Genomic DNA, 15674 nt, shown 5'->3' on the forward strand with positions numbered 1-15674 from the left:
ACTGAATTAACTGGTGATTTCACCACAAAAGGGTGCCAGTGATGGTTTAACGAAAGGTGTGATGATAATCATAAAATGACAAATGGAAATTAGTGTGACAATTGGAAGAGTCTGGCTGCCCAGTTTATTAGCCATGTAATTACCTAAATATCAATTACATACACAATGTTAAATAGACTTTACACCGATCTGATCAAAACCTCGGGCGTGGGAGGAGTTCAGTGAGGCCATGGAGAACGACTTCCGGGTGGCTTCGAGGAAATTCTGGTCCACCATCCGGCGTCTCAGGAGGGGGAAGCAGTGCACCATCAACACTGTGTATAGTGGGGATGGGGCGGCGCTGACCTCGACTCGGGACGTTGTGAATCGGTGGGGAGAATACGTCGAAGGCCTCCTCAATTCCACCGACACACCTTCCATTGAGGAAGCAGAGTTCTCTGAGGCGGGCTGTCCTATCTCTGGGGTTGAGGTCACCGAGGTGGTTAAAAAGCTCCTCGGTGGTAAGGCCCGGGGGTGGATGAGATTCGCCCGGAGTTCCTAAAGGCTCTGGATGTTGTGGGGCTGTCCTGGTTGACACGCCTCTGCAATATCGCGTGGACATCGGGGACAGTGCCTCTGGATTGGCCGAGTGGGGTGGTGATCCCCCTTTTTAAGAAGGGGGACCGGAGGGTCTGTTCCAACTACAGGGCCATCACACTCCTCAGCCTCCCTGGTAAGGTCTATTCAGGGGTGTTGGAGACGAGGGTCCGTCGGGAAGTCGAATCTCAGATTCAGGAGGAGCAAATATTTATGCAAATCATAAATTTATTACTGTTTTAGGATAGTGAAGTCATAGATTTCAGCGTCACTTCAAATTCAGGTTACATCACCACCATCAGACTGGAACGCCGTCGTAATCCAAGGACCCCAGTACGCACAGTTACTGTATGTGTCTTTGAGGCATCTTTAAAAAGGCAAGTTTTATTTCATTGTAGTCTTTTACAGTCTTGTACAGTGGTCAGCTTTTCTTTATACTTGTATGAAAGTTAAAATGGCACTTAATAAGTGCCTGTCAGGCTTTATATTGTGACAGTAACTTAATATCAGATTTGAATAAACATCCATTGGAGGTTATTTGCCTGCTTGTGCACAATAACACAACACTCACAAAAGTGAAGAGTGTTTTGACCTGCGGATATTGAACTAAAATGCAAAGAAGCCAAACAAGCAGCTGAGTGACAGCGGCCCGTGCGCAAGGCAGGTTGAAGCAGATGTGTGTACTGAAGTGAGACGACGATGTGGTTCCAAAAGATCTCTGGAGAAATACTTCAGTGCGAGCCTTGTTCGTCTGTACGGCTGTATGCATGCTCTGACGCTTCGTCTGAGTTTTATTTCCTCCCCACAGCAAGTAAAACAAGTGTGAGGATACAGGTTTCAGGCTATTTGAAAAGTATGCAATATTTCTGTCCATTCTACACATGATTACATGAAGCACCTTTTTTTTAAAACAATCTTTAGTTCATTAGCAAATTACATGAGCCAAGAAAGGACCCATGAAACATCCACTCTAATAAACGTTGGGCCCTAATTAATCGCCAGGTGTACTGTCCACTTATAGTAAGGACAGTACACAATACAGATTTTTAACATCTTGACTGATTTTTAAAATGTGAGAGATCCCACACATGACTAGGAAAAAAATTGCCAAGTGTGTGCTTAGTGCTCTTATAATGTGTGATGTACTCCATCCAGACCAACACAGCATACCACACACACATCATGTTATCCACGATCAATTTTGAGTCTCCTCACCAAACCAAAAGTCTGGTATAGTACCAAGACTAACCTGTGAGTGGAAGCATGGTGGCACCGGGAATTGAGATGAGAAAGAGTAGAGTAGAAGAAACATACTGTGAAATAACGACCTAGGTTTATCTGGTAACTGAATTGCAGTAGCAAACTCTTCTCATTGTCATTTGTATTGTGGTGAATGACTAGGGAGACACATTATATAAACACTCAACACAATTAGTTGCTCCTCTATTTATGTCCGACAACAAAGCTAGCTTCAGGTCGCTTCTGAGTTGGCTATCGTTCCGTATCATATCACAATCATAGAGTTCGTGACTTGGTCGAACTCGGTGTTGACCACACACACATTAGGAATTGTGATCGGAAATATTGAAAAGGTTTAAGGTTTAGTTGACATTTCCACCACAAAACACCAACACAGTACACGTGACATCTGTAAAGCTGACATTTATTGGCAAGTTTAAAGAGGAAGTGCTGGTAAAGCTGCAAAACATTTGACCATAATTTAAAAATAACCAAAAAGGATTATCTTATATTGCCTCACAAACTCAGTATATCTCCATTAGTTTCTTGGTTGTAATTTTTCTGCATACTAGTCTTTTTCCCTGCATCAAATACATTCTGTAAAAGCTTTTCTGTCAGATGTCTCACTAACTTTTTCCTCCAGTGGAGAGGCATCAATTAAAAAAAATAAAATTAAATAAAAGTAAATTGGTGACACCTGCAATTGGCTGGGGACCAGTTCAGGGTGTACCCCGCCTCTCGCCCGAAGATAGCTGGGATAAGCTCCAGCACGCCTGCGACCCTTGTGAGGATAAGCGGAATGGAAGATGAATGAATGAATGAAATTGGTGACACATTTCAATGGGCAGTGAGTATACGTGAATATATTCTGTTTGTAGACTATTTGCATAGTACAACTGAGATTTATAAATGCGTTTGTAAAATAGAGGCCTTTTTAATGCTTTGCTCAAATAGACCCCTGGAAGACTGCAGTTAAGTCAATACAAATTTCTGGCCTCTATATGAGAAATAAAATTAAAATAACTGCTTCTGGCCAAATTTACCATCCAGCTTTTTGTCAATTATACAGGAGCATGTATATTTGCTTTAATGGCTATCCTCTACCTCTGCTATCTGTGCAGAGTAGAGAGAGCTGAATCCCATAAATCCTCCTTTATTAGATAAATGTGCTAATCAGATAAAGGCAATTTACACACACACACACACACACACACACACACACACACACACACACACACAGGGAATCTCACTGTTAATCTGCACGACCAATTATGGGGTTGATTTGGCACAGTTTAACATGAAAACGGCAATTCATCTGCTGACAACAGTCAAGAAGTCACAGCGGCAGAGAAGAAACATTACCTGTAGTCACATGTGCACACAAAAGGTCTTACAGTGTTGTAATTGTTTCAAGTGAAGAATTTTCTCTGTTGTTTTTTCACAGCCAGAGTGCCTTGCTCTGTGGCGCTGCAAGAGTATTACACATTTGTCAAACCATAACAAGATTCAAACTGGCAAACATCCAGTTAAAGACCAAAGATGGTCTGAATCCTTTAAGTAGCCTGATCTTCCAGGAAGCCTGAATGAGGGTAAGCTATGATTTCCCTGGTCTAAGCTCTTTTTAACACACTAGCAGAGTAGAGGAGGAAGTTAATGTTGTTGAATGTGACAAAAGAAAAATGGAGAGAAAATTGAGAGACCATTCTGAGATAGGAAAGAGCCTGTTTAAATGGTTTATCAAGATGTGTACGCACACAGTGTGTTAAAAGGGACTGTCAGTGTGTAAGAAGCATGTGCAAGCAGTGACAGGGTGAGGCACAGCAGAAAAGCGATAGCACAGATTGTATCTCCAACAGTATATCCAAGTGTCACAGTAAACACATTCCTCCCTACAACGCCTCACGTCACGATTGTGCTTCAGATGCTGGAATGCAATATTTCGATTCATGGAACAACCATGTAAACAGGGGAAGTAGAAAGCTAAAGCTCTATGATGGTAAAATTATAAATACTAAATCAATACTTTCCATGTCACTAAATTTACCATAACGTGCTTCAGCCACCAGGTGCAAAACACCAGAGACAAGAGAAATAATAGTGTTGTTTCTTACAGCCAAAGTGCCAACCTATTTTACTATTTAGTTTGTAGTGTGCAAGCCAGCTCATTTTTTGGTGCTAGTTGCAACTAGAGAAGAAGAATGCATTTAATAAGGTCAATTACAGTGCAGGTTTGCAGTATAATATAACCTCAATTTGTAAAACGGATTTTTTATTATTATTTTTTTTTTATAATGCCATTACAGTGAACCCTCGCGACTTCGCGGTTTGACTATCGCGGATTCTCGACTTTGCGGCTTTTTTTACAGTGCAATTTTGCATGCTGTTTTTACAGCGTACGAACCCGCATTGTGTCCTAATTGACTGTGTGTATTTTTTACAGTGCAATTCTGCATGCTGTTTTTTACAGCGTACAAACCCGCATTGTATTCTTCGTCCTGATTGGCTACGGTACTGTAGACCAATTTGAATCCATCTCCTCCGTGCCATGTCTCCTGTACAGCACAGAATGCGTTCGGCTTGCTAAATTTAAATTAGTGTTCGATTGCTAGCAGTGTGACTCTAAAGTGCCTCCTGTTTGCAAGTTTTCTCCCAGACATAACGAACAATGTCGACGAAATGTGCTGCACCGACAAGGGCACCTGCGGTCGCACCAAAAAGGCACAGGAAGATGCTATCGAAGGTGGCATGTCTGTTTATAAGAATCTTCTCGCCCAGAGGGAAAAAAAGCGGCAACAACTACCTATAACTATGTTCTTCTCTCGGAAAAAGACAGTGGAAAAGGATGGTACAGCGGAGCGGCGTCAGGACGAAGAGGGACGGTCAGAGGAAGCGTGAAATACGCGTGAGTCACAATTAATAATTTCTTATATTTCCAAACTTATACGTTGTCCAGGACCTGGGTTCAATCGCCGGCCCCGCCTGTGTGGAAGTTTGCATGTTCTCCCCGTGCCTGCGTGGGTTTTCTCCGGGCACTCCGGTTTCCTCCCACATCCCAAAAACATGCATTAATTGGAGACTCTAAATTGCCCGTAGGCATGACTGTGAGTGCGAATGGTTGTTTGTTTGTATGTGCCCTGCGATTGGCTGGCAACCAGTTCAGGGTGTACCCCGCCTCCTGCCCGATGACAGCTGGGATAGGATATCTCGTCAACTCAAACGCGAGTGGATACACTCGTTACCATGGCGACGGCCGACAACAACAATTGTCGACAACTTTAATTCAAGGCTTGCTTGATGTATGTTCACGTACTTTTAATACAATATGGCTCGCAAGCAGACAACAAAACGTGATGGAGCCTAGCAAATTAGTGCTAGGACTAACGGTTGTACGTAAACATGCCGGCGTTAATGTTGAATCATGCTCTAAAGTTTTGGTGTGTGTGAAGTAATTTAATTGCAATACAGTAATTTTAGTACAGTAAGTTAGCACCCATTATTTCTGTCATGTTGTAATTTTGGTTTGACCTGACTGATTACAATACATGACCTGAATAGAGAATACTTTTGAAGATACTCAGTATACAGTACACAAGTATATACAGTAAATCAACAAGTAATTTAAATAGACACATTGCTCCATCTTGTGATCAGATCAGTTATCGTTTTTTTAAACTAGCTGATCGGTCCCAAAAATCCTGATCGTGTAAAGTCTATCCTTATCATGAAAATAAACTTCAAAGAGTAAGCATTAATACAATGGTTTTATATCTTTGCATTTAATATTTTTAGAATGTTATATTTTTACAGGGCGGCACGGGGGGGACGACTGGTTAGAGCGTCAGCCTCTCAGTTCTGAGGACCGGGGTTCAATCCCCGGCCCCGCCTGTGTGGAGTTTGCATGTTCTCCCCCATGCCTGCGTGGGTTTTCTCCGGGCACTCTGGTTTCCTCCCGCGACCCTAGTGAGAAGAAGCGGCTCTGAAAATGGATGGATGGATGGATATTTTTACAGTTTTACAGCAATTCATGTTAAAAAGCAGGAAGTATAAATTTGATTTGACTTCAGAAAGCCACCCTCCTCACTTGCTTAAAGGAGGTATGGGATCTTAATGGTCCCTATTTCACTAGCAAGTTGATTATATGTATTTTTTGGTCCAGAAAATGAAACTAAAAGTCATTTCCAATAATAGCAATACATTTCGGAGCAACTGGTATATTACTAATTGCCTTTGGAACGCCCTGTTTTCAACACCAAAATTGACACACCCCACATACATTGATGTGAAGTCAGTGGCAGAAGTGGAGACCAAATTCACTGCATAGCCAGTTTGGAAAAAGGAATGTAATATACTATAAAGTGGCAGAATTTAGTCATATTTTATATATTGTTGCGATCAGGTTGGAATCACCCCCCCTCCAAAAAGACAAAACGAAGACTCTCCCACTCAAACAGGCAAAGTGTGCTTTCTTCAAGCTGTTATTTCTCACCAGCTATTGAAATTTACAGTAAAACTGACAAATAAAACAAAATAATTAAACATTGTATATTTAAACATTAAAATGTTCACCCAAACCATATAGGGACAAACGTTTGCTAGCATAATGCTAACATGTAATGTGAAAAGCCATTGAGAAGCAAATACAAATTAGCATTGATGTTACGTTAATTATAAACCTTTAAACAACTGTAAATTTAACACCCATGGAGCAGCATCACATACAACTAAATATAATTAAACAGTGTATATTTAAACACCTAAATGTTCAATCACACCATACAGTGTAACATTACAGACATACAGTATTCTCTCTGCCCTGTGAGCTTTGTAGGGCTTCTCTGTCTCGTCTTCTCTTCTCTTAATCATCCTGCATCTCTTCCAGTAAGACCTCAGTGCTGCCCACCATGTTGCAGAACAACGTGATACTACACTGAAAAACCCATAAGAAACTCTTACCAAACCACAAAGCCAATACGACAGAAATCTCACCATTATTTTCTATGATGTCTAAGGCAAAGCTTAGGTAAAATAAGACACCTTTTAATTATTTTAAGGAAACACACCATGTCGAAGTTCATGTGAGAGAAGCTGAGAGAAGTTTGGTTCAGTGTTTTGTGTGTGGTGCCGGAAACCTTACATGGCCAGCCTTCCACACTCTCTGATTCTGTGTGTGCGTGTGTGTGTGTGTGTCTGTTTGTGTGTGTGTGTGTGTGTGTGTGCGTGCGTGCGTGCGCGCGTGCATGCGCGCGCGCGTGTGTTTCTCCCATCTCTTGTCTATGTCATTGCTGGATTCCTCACTGAGGTGAAAGGAAACAGGAACTGCTGCAGTGGCATTTAGGAGCAGAGTTCCCTCCCCAAATCCCTTAGTCTGAATGTGTTGATAGGTTGGTTCCTGAATCAGTTCAAAAGATGTTTCCTGAGACATGCTGGTGTGACAAATGCTCGCTAGAATACTAGGATGTACGTGTGTGGGGGTGTCAATCAACACTGAAATGAGATCTGATCAAATGGAAGAATAAGAGTCCAAAGGGAGCTTATGTGTTATTTCTTATGTTGAACACCGTAAACAACATGCCATAATCACGTCATGTAACCTTTGTTTACCCTTTCCTGCTCTACAGCACCTCTGGGACCCTCACCAACTCACTGACGTGCTTACGGCCAGCTGCCGGTGTCGGCCAATTAGGAAGACTTTTACTATCGCGGCAGCCAATTGAATTAACGCTACATTTCCGTGCCAGATGAGACGGGAGATGTGCTGCCGTGTGCTAAAATTTGAGAGCTGCTGGGCAGACTCCGGTTTCGCTGACAGGCACCGCACCGAACACATTGCAGAGGCACTCCCAGTATGTGTGTGTGTGTGTGTGCATGTCAGTCTCTGACATGACAACCTGTTTAGGGAAAGGAATTGCATAAATGAATCCAAAACTGGATTGAAAGGGGGCTGATGAATCAATGTGTTTTTATTCTCATCCAAATCCAAGTATTTGCCCTGAACCCTGATATCAGCTGGGCTGTTCATCACTGTGTACTTGATTCTACAATATGTCATGCCAATTCTGTGTGTCCTTAATCTGGAGAGCTGGGCTGCGGTCACTTCTGCTGAATAAATCCATTTTAGAATGCATTGCAACAACCCAATATAATAGCGATTCAATGCCATAAAAAACAACAAATATGACCTTATTTACCATGAGAAACATATTAGCGCTGATAAATTATGCAGAGTTGTTGCAACATTGAACAGCGGTATGGTCTAACAACACGTTGTCATCCATTTTGTCTCCAATGACTGTAAATCATTTGAACTGGTTGACTGATTTCAAATGAACAAAGCACTCATGCAAGATAACAGTACTGTACTATTCAAGTAATTGCCTCCGCTGCAGGAGACACCATGTCTCAATTAGTCGCCAAGTGTTTCGTCCACTTGAACAAATAAACACCACTCCCCAAATCGACACATTGTTTGTTCCCCCACAAGAAAAAAAAAGGGGATGTAACAGAACAACATTACAATACACATGTATTCCTATTCAGATTTTTCACTACAGTACATAGGTGTTCCCACGCAAGTGTAATGGCCTCTAGCCCCACACTACTCTGTAAACAAATACAGTGCAGCTCAGCTTCTGGCTCGGGGATACATTGGTTAAGGGATATGAATATCTGAAGTACGTCACACTTGAAATGTATCTCTGAAATTGACATTACATGAACGTGAATATCAGAGCAGTGAGTAGAAACGACATAAAAAGCTAAGATTGATTATATACAGTACACTTATTTGTTTTTTCAAGAATCTTTCTACTTCTGCGTTTTATATGTAAACTGTTTCATTTCATTAAATATCCTGTTTAAACAAAAGATAAGCAGTATTCCTTACTGCAATGATTCCCAACCAGTCTGCCATGGGAAAATATCCAATTTAACTTTCTTGGTTTGAGAAGTATTTATTTACTTTATATGTCTATTTGTTCAACCACCTATACCAGCGATTGTATAGTGACAGACAGAACAATTGAATGAGCTTGCACTCGATGGCAGAAAGAACATATTTAACCTGCGTATCCACTTTTTGTGACATTTTTGCTTGGTGGTGTGCCGGGTGGGACATTTGTTCTAATGTAAAATATGTGCCTTAGCTAAATAAAGTGTGGGAAACACTGCCTTTTTGTTCCAAATGTGCACCCAGCGGTGACCTTAAAACCAGGGTAGGTACAGAAGTGTGATATTTCCTTTATTATATGTAAACCATATTTCCACCAAGTGTTACAGTTTTGTATGCTACAACATGATTTGGTTAGCATTTCCGTGCAGAGTATGTAGCTAATGGCAGATTAACATTGCAGATAACGTAACATTAACATCACAACAGTGTGAGCTCTGCAAGTAGAGTGACATCCGAGCAGCAGGACAGTGTGTAAAACGACAAACAAAATAGTACAGACATCAGCATGGTCATATAGCCATGCAGCAAGTGCAAACCTCAAAAGACAACGCCACTGCAGTGGTGTGAACTAAGAATAAAAGGCCCTTACGACTCCCCGAGCAGCATTATTCTGGTCAATGCTGGCAAAAAAAAAAAACTGTCATTCCCTTCACATGAACAGCATCCACAGTGCACACCACAAGAGCAACATTGTATGACTTGCAACAAGTAACAACCAAACAGCCCATAAATCAGCAAGCCAAGTGAGGCCTGGGCTATGGGGCTAAAACAAAGACACCCCACATTTCGACATGAGTGGGGCAGGTGTGACTGGTTGTGTGTCATACTCGGGTGGAGCAGGGTGGAGCTAAGCAAAATAACTCAAAAGGAAACAAGCCATTAGTCACAAAGCCTGCAAAGAACACCAGTCACAAAGATGCAATAAAATAAAAATGACTGCTAAATGCTATAACATTCAACCATCTTGCCTCTATGGTGGCCATTTGTGTCCGCCTCGCTTCTGTTTTTGTTTTTTAATGAAACTGTCCAAAAGGTGGGGATTTTTTTCTGAGATTTTATTTCCAATTTATACTCTTTAAATATTTCAAAATTATATTGTTTACATCAAGCAGCACAGTGGACGACTGGTTAGAGCGTCAGCCTCACAGTTCTGAGGACCCGGGTTCAATCCCCGGCCCCGACTGTGTGGAGTTTGCATGTACTCCCCGTGCCTGCGTGGGTTTTCTCCGGGCACTCCGGGTTTCCCATCCCAAAAACATGCATAAATTGGAGACTCTAAATTGCCCGTAGGTGTGCATGTGAGTGCGAATGGTTGGCTGTTTGTATGTGCCCTGCGATTGGCTGGCAACCAGTTCAGGGTGTACCCCGCCTCCTGCCCGATGACAGCTGGGATAGTTTTATTCTAGATGCAACACTTTTATTTTAAAATTTTTAAAAATGCATTTTTTTTCGAGTTTACAATGTTTTCGACTAGATTACGAAAGTAATACATTTTGGGACAAGGGAGCAATTTCATGTAATATTCTTAGTTTTCAGGCAGGAAAAAAATGCATTAAATGGATTACTTAGAGCAAATGAATGATGCAATTTTTTTCTGAGAAACAGAGCTACCCACGGCTGACCATAGAGAATAATTACATTTTAAATTAAGTGGAAGCTCCCTCTGCTGGCTGCAGAAAGACTGAAGTACTTGTACTATGATACTATTACAGTGGTACAGCGATCCACAACACAAGTGATCCATCCAACTTACAAGTTTTTCAAGATAAGAGCCTTCGCTCAGCCGAATTTTTTTGCTTTGACTTTTACGCAAACATTTGAGATACGAGCGCTTAGATTCTAGGAGCGAACTTCACAACAAGTAGCAATATGGCAGATCGTAAAAATTATTCAAAAAGGAGGCCTGCTTAAAGCTGTTTATTGCCACTCCCTGTTGAGGTTTAAAGGATAACTAAACATGAAGCAAAAGAGAATTACACACAATTGTGAATACAATTAAAGTCCATCCATCCATCCATTTTCGACACCGCTTATCGTCACTACGGTCGTGGGTATGCTGGACCCCATCCCAGCTAACTGCGGGCAGGAGGCGTGGTACACCCTGAACTGGTTGCCAGCCAATCGCAGGGCTAGTGCATGAAATCATGATTCAAAAACTGTTTTGTTCTTTACATTCTATGTAATTATGTTATTACTCTATGTTTTTATAAAGTACAACACTGTACAGTGCTATTTTTCTGAAAAGAAGTTCTTAAAAATAGGTTTAAAAAAATTGTGGGTGTTTTTTAGAGGATGCTGAAACTGATTAATAGTAGTTCCATTCTTTTCTGTGGGGAAAGATCATTTGAGATACAAGAGTTTTGGGTTATGGGCGAGGTCACAGGGCAAATTAGACTCGTAATTCAGGGCACTTCTGTATTAGAAGAAAAGGTGGTACAAGAATACATACAAATAAAATTGTTGATGTTTTCCAACATGCACATTGTGCAAATAAAACTGGAATTTGAAGGCTTAAAAAAACAACATTTCTTTTTTTTTCGTGACTGTAAACTCAGTCATATTGGATGTGCCACTTGAAATATACATGGAAATAGACATGGGCCTTAAATTGGAATTGCGCACTTGCTGCACTGCAAATCCAGCCTAATTGGGAACTGAATCCATACTGTTTGCACAAAAGTCTCAGGCCACTACACCAGCAATGACAGTTTGTTTAATAACCTGTAAATGTATATGTGAACATGGTGCTGATGGTTGAGTTACTTTTGTATCCAATTTGGGCATCCCAATTACCCGCATGTGGTTTGTTTCATACATTCCCTCATTGTAAACACAGCCAAAAAGTGTCACTTTTTTTTCTCCTTAGACAGACTTTACTGTCATTCAATTTCATTGCATTTGATTCAGCGTAGTGTTTAGAATATGATTTTTTTTACTTAGATAAACAAAATTAAATAAAAATATACATGAGCATTGTATATGCCGTACGTACTTATGCAGCAGGAAATTAAAAACACAAAACTGGTTGAGAACTGCAGTCATGTACAGCATAATTTGCAGAATAAAACGGCAGTGCAAATTAGTGAGAGTAAGAAAATGTATACTTATTTGCAATTTAGCAGTCTGATGGCTTGGGGGACAAACTATGTCATAACCTGGTAGTTGAACCTCTTTTCAGAGACCAGCAGGAAAAACAGATCATATTAGTGTGTGTGAGGACTTAGTCACTGCTGATATTCACAATATTCAATTAGAATCTACATTGCAAAACTGTGCATAAATAAAACTTTGAATGTGAGTGCGAATGATTGTTTGTTTAAATCCATCCATTTTATGAGCCGCTTATCCTCACAAGGGTCGCTTATCCTCCAGCTCGCCCGTGACCCTAGTGAGGATGAGCGCAAAGGAAAATGGATGGATGGATAGAAAACAAACAGTGAAAATGAGATGCAAATGTAGGACTAAAAAGTCAAATACAACCGAACTGTACTTAGGCAGTGATTGTTTCATGTATCACTTGAGGGAGCTCACGTACCACTAATGGTACTAGTACCACACTGAGAATCACTGACGTATTTATATGGTCAGGTGACCGTTTTTCAAAAATATTTCATAATATTCATAACGCATTGATTGAATTCTTTTTCCTTATTATTAGTTAAAACATTTATTTGTTAAATGCCTTTGCAGATGGATGGATGGACGTTTTGGGCCTTTTTAATAACAGTTCCTCTGAGGTTGTGTGTTTTTCAGAGTTGCAATGTATTCTCCAATGCTGGTTTAAGTGCACAGGTATGCCAACAGGCTGGTTTAACAGGGCAAGAGTGCAATTCAGCATTTCTCCAGGGGAGGGGAGGGCAGGTGGGGGGGGGGTGGAGGAAATAATCTGCACGTGGTCAAATTGCGTGTGCTTTGATTTTAAATCCAATCCAAAACACGACGGATGGTGACACTAGGAAGCAAGCACTCAATTAGCACGACGACAGCTGATGAATGATCGAATTTGGGCTTTAAAGCTTGACAGCGCGGTGCGGAAGTGCAGCGTCAAAACACCTGCAGTGGAGGAGTCGCGTTATGCCATTTTCTGCTCTGAAATGGCTATTTAACATTTTAGTACATGTTGAAATCGGGTGGTTTAACAGTTTGAAAGTTACGACATAAGATTTGGTAACTTTTGCTCAGGCGCTCGGTTCCTCTTCTTCTTTTTTTTTTCTTTTAAATGTACGCGGAAATACGCGCCCAATAGTGTCAAAACGAAAGAAACGGGAGACGATTGATGAACGAAAACAGGAAATAAGTCTTAAAACATAAAAAAATAATAATAATACAGCACATTTTCATTCAAATACGCCTCCCGGTACACAAACACAACAACTTACGGCGTTATACTGCGCGGTGGGGTGGAAAACGTCGGCGCCAAGTCCACGTAGAATCCAAATGGGTTAAAAAAAAATAAAAAAAAATAAAAAAAATATATATATAGGTATATATATATATTACCCTAAAAAATAGACAGTCCCGGTTGAAACAGAAAAGAAAATGTGGCAATGTCCACGAGTGCTACGAAAAGTCCCCACCAGCCGGCTTTGAGGAGCGAGAGCCCGGTGCCGCCTGCTGGTTTCTCCTTCTGCCTTGCGAGCACTGAGCTGAGGTTCCCTTGAGATGAGTGCGCATGCGCACACGCTGCAGCTCGGATACAGTGCGCGCGCGCACACGCAAACACTCGCACACACCCGTGCATACATTTATGTGCATTTCAGAACGTAAGAAACGTCCTCTAACAACATATATACACACAAATGTAATAATTGGAGCGATTTCATGTCATTAAATGAGTCATTATCACCATAAGGTGTCTCTGAGACTTTCCCATTTCACCACAAAAATCGGAGATTTTCCATTAAATTTCATATTCATTGTATTAAGTAGTGAGCATGCTGATAGAAATGCATATCGGTCAAACTCCCTACTTACTTACTTACTTAACTGCAAGAAGACAGTGTAGATGCAAGCACCTAAATATATGAGCTGACAATGACAGGGTGGACATTGTTCTAATATTAGCACTTTATGAGCACATGGTGGCCAACTGACCGTGTACTATTTAACAAATATATTTTGAATTTCTGAGCTTTTATATCAATTGATATCTCACTATGACAGTGTGGACATGTTAAGCTTGACAATAGCCAACTACACACATAATATGATGAGCATTACAAAACATACGTGTATTTACTCTGTTTCAGCCTCCAGTGAAAACAGACAAAATGCTGGTTATAATGTATCTGATAGTTACCCGTATCATGACAGGGTGGACAGCAATGTCAGGGACATATACAAAATGTTCAGTATGATTCTGAACAAAAATAGAATGACGTGTGTTATCAAATAACTAGTTGTGGACCATAAAAACGTATATGTTTTTAAATTTGTTTCATTTAACCACTTCCAATAGCAAAAGAGAGTGCAGTGCATGCAAAAATCATGTGCATCCAATGAAACAAAAAAAGAGATGATGAAATGAGGTATTAGTAGCATTTCTTCTCGGGCACAACTGCTTTAGAACAACATCGGTTTGCTTTTTATGTAAAGCCAAGGGGGGAGTACTCATGTGTCTGGAATGTGTGCGAAAAGGACAATTTCTCATCTGTTTTGATCCAATGGGATGCATCGTCTTCTCTCAGACAGTCATATAAATAATTCATCTTGACTCTGCTCCCCTGCATGGTTTTATGCATGCAGCACACTCACACTCACGCACACACACGCCCCTCAGCAACCATAGCTCGGCGTCAATCCACGCAATTAAAACTAATCTCGGGGCAAAATAAAGTTCAGGCAACAATTCGCGTCATCTGAGCGTTTTGTCAGATCAGTGGGGGAGGTGGGTGGAGGGGAGGGGGGGATTACAAGGCTTCTGTCAACTATCAATAGCCTCGACACGAGTGGGATGGTGTGATATGGGGTGGAGGGCTTGCACGAATGCGCAGACGGTGCAGTGCAAGCAAGCAGCAAATGATGCTCCGAGTCTGAGTCCTGTCCGTGGATCATCTGAGAGAACCAGCAACGTTATCACCGAAGCCCCCCATGCTCCCCCCCTGCCACTGTCCCAGCAGCGCCCACCCTGAGCCGGACACGCACATGTGCGAAAGTGTGCACGCAAATGAAAATAAAAGAAGCAATTTACCTGCACGGATGTTCCTCACGGTTCTTTCAAGCCTTGCTGCTATTTCCCTGCACTCACAAGCAGAGCTGCTGCTGCTGCTGCTGCTTCTCGCCACTCTGACGGAAATTTGTTCACGTGGTCACGCTTGTGGTTTCTAATTGGACGAGAGACGTGGGCCGTCTGTCAGTTTGCTCGCACCTGCACGCTGGAAGGAGCTACGACAGGGACAGTGACACTGGTGCAGTGTGTATGTGTTTTATTACATTTTACAAAGATCAGATTGAGGTCAAAGCAAAAATAATAATTAAAAAAAATGTATTTTAAATCGTTTATAGTCCCCATAAAATGTTTTTTTAGTCTCAAGTTCTGAATAAAAAAATGTTCACAAAGCGGACATTTCTGAACACACAAAAATGTCCCCGCGCAAATCCAACAATTAACAGGCTCTCAAGAACAATTAGCCATTTTAGCCTATCAGAACTCAACTGAATAGTGTTAGTGTTAGTAATATTAATGATTAAAAAGTAAACATAAAACAATTAAAAACAGGCGGTACGGTGGGCGACTGGTTAGAGCGTCTGCCTCACAGTTCTGAGGACCGGGGTTCAATCTCCGGCCCGGCCTGTGTGGAGTTTGCATGTTCTCCCCGTGCCTGTGTGGGTTTTCTACGGGCACTCCGGTTTCCTCCCACATCGCAAAAACATGCATGCTAGGTTAATTGACAACTCTAAATTGCCCGTA

The 15674-nt window shown here is 41.4% G+C and overlaps 1 protein-coding gene across 3 annotated transcripts in view; it reads right to left on the minus strand.

Moving 5' to 3' along the window:
• strbp (spermatid perinuclear RNA binding protein) overlaps nt 1-15019 on the minus strand; it is a 78454-nt gene extending 63435 nt beyond the window's left edge. For 2 of the 3 annotated variants that reach the window (XM_061698768.1, XM_061698771.1), the window contains exon 1: nt 13144-13390. The gene's annotated coding sequence lies outside the window, so the exon portion shown is untranslated. Of the gene's footprint in view, nt 1-13143; nt 13391-14954 lie in introns of those variants that run through there. The other variant, XM_061698770.1, reaches the window with a different exon arrangement.
• Nucleotides 15020-15674: the final 655 nt, after the last annotated feature.

This window comes from Phycodurus eques, chromosome 15 (assembly GCF_024500275.1).
Source record: "Phycodurus eques isolate BA_2022a chromosome 15, UOR_Pequ_1.1, whole genome shotgun sequence".
Classification (NCBI taxonomy): Eukaryota; Metazoa; Chordata; class Actinopteri; order Syngnathiformes; family Syngnathidae; genus Phycodurus; species Phycodurus eques.